The 5447-nt window shown below is 39.9% G+C and overlaps 1 long non-coding RNA gene across 1 annotated transcript in view; it reads right to left on the bottom strand.

The window, feature by feature from the left end:
• Positions 1–5050, bottom strand: part of LOC108527206 (uncharacterized) — an 8998-nt gene extending 3948 nt beyond the window's left edge. Inside the window, exon 1 of the long non-coding RNA XR_001884736.1 lies at positions 4843–5050. This is a non-coding gene — a long non-coding RNA (uncharacterized LOC108527206). The remainder of the gene's footprint in view (positions 1–4842) is intronic.
• Between the last annotated feature and the right edge of the window lie 397 nt (positions 5051–5447).

The raw sequence follows: 5447 nt of genomic DNA, 5'->3' as shown, positions 1-5447 counted from the left end.
TTTTTTTTTTTTTTTTTTTTTTCTGACAGGTTTCACTCTTGTTGCCCAGGCTGGAGTGCAGTGGAGGATCATGGGCTAATGACTCATTGCAGCCTAGCTTTCTCAAGTAGCTGGGACTACAGGTGCATGCCACCACACCCAGCTAATTTTTTGTATTTTTAGTAGGGATAGGGTTTTACCATGTTGCCCAGGCTGGTCTCGAACTCCTGGGCTCAAGCAATCTGCCTGCCTTGGTCTCCCAAAGTACTGGAATTACAGGTGTTAGCCACCATGCCTGGCAGATTTAGAATTCTAAAAAGCACTCCCAGTGATTCTGCATATATTCTGCAAATGGCATTTGGGAACCATTGAAGAAGAGCATGGTATCTGTGAAGCCACAGTAACATCTTTCTAAACGTGTTCTTCAGGTTGTTAATAGAGGACCTGGGGAAAAAGAAGGATTCAGGGGTGTAATCAGTTGAATTACATCTCCCTCCTCAAATTCAGATGTACGTTCTAAACCTCAGTACCTCAGAATGTGACCTTATTTGGAGACAGGGTCTTTACAGAGGTAATCAAATTAAAATGAAGTCGTTAGATGGACTCTAATCCACTATAACTGGTGTCTTTATAAACAAGTGGAATTTGGAGATAGACACTTATATGGGGAGAATGCCCTGTAAATATGAAATCAGCCATCTACAAGCCAAGGAGGAAGGCTTAGGACAGGGCTGCCAACACTTTGACTTTGAACTTCTAGCCTCCGGAACTGTGAGACAATACATTTCTGTTGTCTAAACTACCCAGTTGTTACTTTGTTAAGGCAGCGCTCAAAAATGAACACAAGTGGCTAAGTTAAAGAGAGTTATGAATAAAATGATTTCTCTGCTGCAGGGGATCCAGAAGCTTGGATGTGCTCTGTCGCCCTCTGAGAGCTGATAGCATGTGCACCTCATCCCAAATCTGAGTGCAGAGTGCTTTTTGTTTGGCATAGAGCATTTCATGAGACTGTTGTACTGTGGTTCTGACTCAGAGAAACGTTGAGTTTATTTCCCCTAAGGAAACAGCCATGCCGTGGGTCTCACAGCTGCAGAAAGTTCAGCTTCATGGGACTGAGCTACTTTCAGGAAATAAGGATGCAGGTGAAAAGTTTTGATTACATTTAGTTCAAATCCATCACACCTCCTGGGGGCAGAGCGGAACAGCTTCAAGGAAATAACCTACTGGAAATGATCTGGAGTCATTTTTCTTGATCCACGAATCCTTTGATTCCTGTTATTTTACATCTGCGACTCAGAAGCAGCCATTTGAAGAGAAAAAAGCCAAGAAGTACTAGGCTGTCTCCCTTAGTGGAGTGGTTCAGGAAATGCAGGAGAAAAATATGCAAAGGTGATTTTATCAAATTGAATACACCACTGCAGATTTGCCTTCGGAGCACTCCATTTATTCCTACTGTTTGCTCAGACCTTGACAAACTGATCCATCTGTCTTGAAATGGAACATTGGGAGAGAAATGGACCATAGTTATTGTCAGTGGTTTAAAAAGTAAGACTAAAGATTTAACTTGTGTATTTCAGTTATCAAACATGCACACATAGAGTGAAGGAAATGTGAACTGGATGAACACAAGCTTCCTAAACATTTGCAAAATTGCAATACTTCAACTTCTTATTTATCTGATGTGTTTTATATTATTTAAGGCTAAACTTATAAAAATTTCAGATTTGCTATTTGATCTATGGTTGTGACAAGTATTTGTGTCTACGTCTGGTGAAAACTTGGGATCATGCAGACAAAACATTCATCAATCCTTGTTTCATATTTTTATCAACAAACTCTACCCACCTCTCACAGCTCATTTCAGTTCTCGTCTCTCTCCTGCAGTCCTTACAACCATCCCTGCAGACCCAGTGATCTCTCACCCTGATAACTCATTCAACATGTACTGCCAGTTTCCACAGACCCCATAACCAGTGCCCAAAACCAGTGGCCACTTCCAACCAAAATGCAGTTTCACTGGCTTGACTTCCAGAGTTCCTGATTTATTAGAGCTGGGTAAGTTGAAAAAGTCTGTGTTATTAACAGGTGAGTCTAATGGTCAATTCCACCTGAGAATCAAAACGACTCATTTGGTATTTACTTTCTAATGTCTTATACTGCAAGTGAGTCTGTCTCATCCTAGGCCATCCTTTCCTTAACTGAATTGACGTTTTTAATTGAAAACCATGTTTTGAATGCTGGAAAGTTATCTTAATGCTATTTTTCAATTTGTATAAGTATACTTTTGATTCTTTATTAAAGTTGTTATCTGTCTCTTCTGGAAGTTCTACTTTACTAGGAGAATATCCATCTTGGGGCATGGGTTGTTGTTATTCCTCAATCTGGCTGCTGGGTTCCCTTTGGGTGTTTATTATTTTAACTGCCTGCCCCTGGTTCTAGTTACCTGGATTAGCTCTGAGGGCACTTGAGTTACTGGAATGGCGGGAGATACAACAGTCTCAGGCCTGGTTAGCAAATCATCTGTACAAGGTATAAGGAGAAGACACTTCTCTACAAAGCTGCAACATGTTTGACCAGCCTCAAGGGCAGAGAGGATCTGAGCCTATCTGTTCCCCTCCCTCCACGCCCCTCCGAAGCCAAGGAGACTAGCAAGTACCCCCAAGATCATCTCATCAATCTGGCACATTGCCCTTTAGAGATTTCACCAATCTGTCTCTCAGGGCCACACCCTCTGGACCCTGGGAGACAGCGCAGTGCTCTGATTCTTGCCCCGGGTTCATGACTACTGCTGCATAGGAATCAACTCATTGTCAGCTTTTTCCAACTAAACCTTCACAGATGGGAGGCCTTGCATGTGACCTCTAGGCTCCCCCCATTACCCTGTCCTAAAAGGTACTCTGCTTAAGATAGATAACTGGAAGTTGATTAGAATTAGAATGGAAGACTCATGGGGAGCTACAGCACAGACACTCAGGATGCAATTTCCACAAAATACCCTCATTGCCTAACCCAGTCTACTGTAAGAAAATACCTTAGATGGGATAATTTATAAACAACAGAAATTTATTGCTTACACTCCTGGAGGCTGGGAAGTCCAAGATCAACGTATTGACAGATTCAATGTCTGATGAGTGCTCACTCTCTGCTTCAAAGGTGGTACCTTGTTGCTGCACCCTCCCATGGCAGAAAGGACAAATGAGCTCCCCCAGTCCTCTTTTATGAAGATACTAATTCTTATTATTATAACGGCATTCATGAAGGTGGAGTTTTCATGACTTCATTAACCCCCAAAGGCCCCACCTTTGGAATCTAATCACAATTACTTTGGTGATTAGGTTCCAACATATAAATTTTGTGGGGATAAAAACATTCAGTTTATAGCATCACATAGACGCACCATGCCTCCCTTTCTTTAATTTGAAAACAGATAATAACCTCCACATAAAACTGGCATTTAAATCACAGCTACCACTTATTGTACATTCTTTCTGTGACAGGCACCCTGCTATGTACTTTACATGCATTAGTGCCAAGTGAGATAATTTGAATAATTCACCTGGGCATGTTACCTGGTACAGGTGGGTACACCGTACATGCCCATTGTTCTCTTTTGTTGTTGCTCTTAGCTGCTGACCTATATGGGAATAGGTATTGTCTTGCACCTTTTTACTGTCCCCTTCTCCCTACTGTTCTTCGTACCCTACCTCGCATCGGAGCACTCGATGTATTTCTTGGTTGACTAGCTGAGTAGATCGTATCCTTCTAAATGACAGTTTCCTATTTTTTCTATAGTTGGTAAACTCAGTTAATTTTACTTGTTTCTAAAAGGCCTAGCTAAAAGTTTATTTCTTTTGCAAAACTATAGGTAATATCTCTTATCTGATAGAATATCACCTATACCTTTCGTAGGTTATTTAACCCCAATTCTACCTCATATTCAAGTTGCTTATGCCCATGAACTATATTCCTTACTGGAATATATCTCTGTTCTGCTCCAAGCTGAGAAGAGCCTAGAATTTCTCTTTTAAGATTCTTCCCCTGAAACTTAGGATAATTATCATAGAAAACAAGAACTGGAGGAATCCTCCCTTCATTTCTTTCAGAGAAAACCCCATCAAATTAGATGGGAAGAGATCATGTGAAGCAAGATAGCTTTGCAAGTTAGAAGGTGTATGTGCAGAAAGAAAATGATAGAATATTCTGGTTAAAGTGTTGTGTTAATCTATCTTGGGCATCTTGCTCTCTCTTGTACTTTTTTAGGTGAGTTTTTCCACTAATGTTCATATGCTTGTCTACTCAAATTAGCATTTTCATCTCAATTGACTCAGATTAAAAAAATTAATCAATATTTATAGTACAGGCAACTCATATCTTAAAAAAGCTTTCATTTATGGTGAATTGTATTTTGGAGTACAGCTTTTTATGAGTTGGAATTGAGCTCTAATTTATTGCCAACAGTTACCTATACAGTAGGTGTTAGGGTTTTGTTTAGTATAATCTACATTCCTTCATTGTCTGGTGTGGGCTCTGCCCTGTGGTAGGAACTTCTAAGAAGCAGATTTGAGTCTCTTTCCTTAAGTGATTAGAAGTCTACAGAGGGCAGGAGGCAAGAGCATGAATTTGGAACAGCCCAGACACCAGGTTTTGAGTCCTGAAATACCACCCACACACCCTCTGGACCAATAATGAGCCTGATACATAACAAACTTTTAATGTATATTAACTATTATTATTGGTAAGGGAATAAAGTTCTTGCAAAAATTTGCTACAGTGCTTGTTCCTGGAAGACAAGGTCCCAGTTTTGTTTCTTTTAGAAAATTCCACAATGTCCAGCACAGTATTATTACAGGTGTTGCAGCTTACCCCTTTCAGAGTGTGAAGTTATCACTGGAAGGTGGTTGCCCCATCAGGAAATACATTTCTTGACCACTTTGCACTTAGGTATGGTTGTGTGTTTTGTTAATTCCAAGAGCAAGTGAGTAGAAGATGGCGAAAAACAGGTACACTTTCTCAAATTTCTTTTCTCTTGTCTTGGATAAATGCAGAAGATTCTGAAGCTCTGGAAGATGACGGAAACACAGCATGAAAGGATTCTGGCTGCCCGAATCCTGTAGTTGCTCACATTGCACTGCTTCCATGAATAAAAATTATACCTTTAAGGTTTTAGGCCATTGTGATTTGGGGGTTTATTTATGACATCAGCTTGCATTGCCTTAACTAATACTGCTATTCAACAAATTTGTTGAAGAAATAAATGAGCTGTATAACTAAATCACCCCAAGTACAATGCTATTTAGTACCTAAATATGGATGTATAATAAACCCATTGATCTTATTTCATCAATCTGTCTGTGGTCTCATTACAGCCAATCAGAATTTAAAGTGAAACAGTGAGATGGAGTAGCTCTGAGGCAATATAGTGGCTTTTCTTTTATATTTTAAAATACATCAAACCTTTGTTGTAAAAA

Source organism: Rhinopithecus bieti, unplaced genomic scaffold (assembly GCF_001698545.2).
Source record: "Rhinopithecus bieti isolate Rb0 unplaced genomic scaffold, ASM169854v2 scaffold_2453, whole genome shotgun sequence".
Lineage (NCBI taxonomy): Eukaryota > Metazoa > Chordata > Mammalia > Primates > Cercopithecidae > Rhinopithecus > Rhinopithecus bieti.
This window is presented reverse-complemented; position numbering and strand designations above follow the sequence as displayed.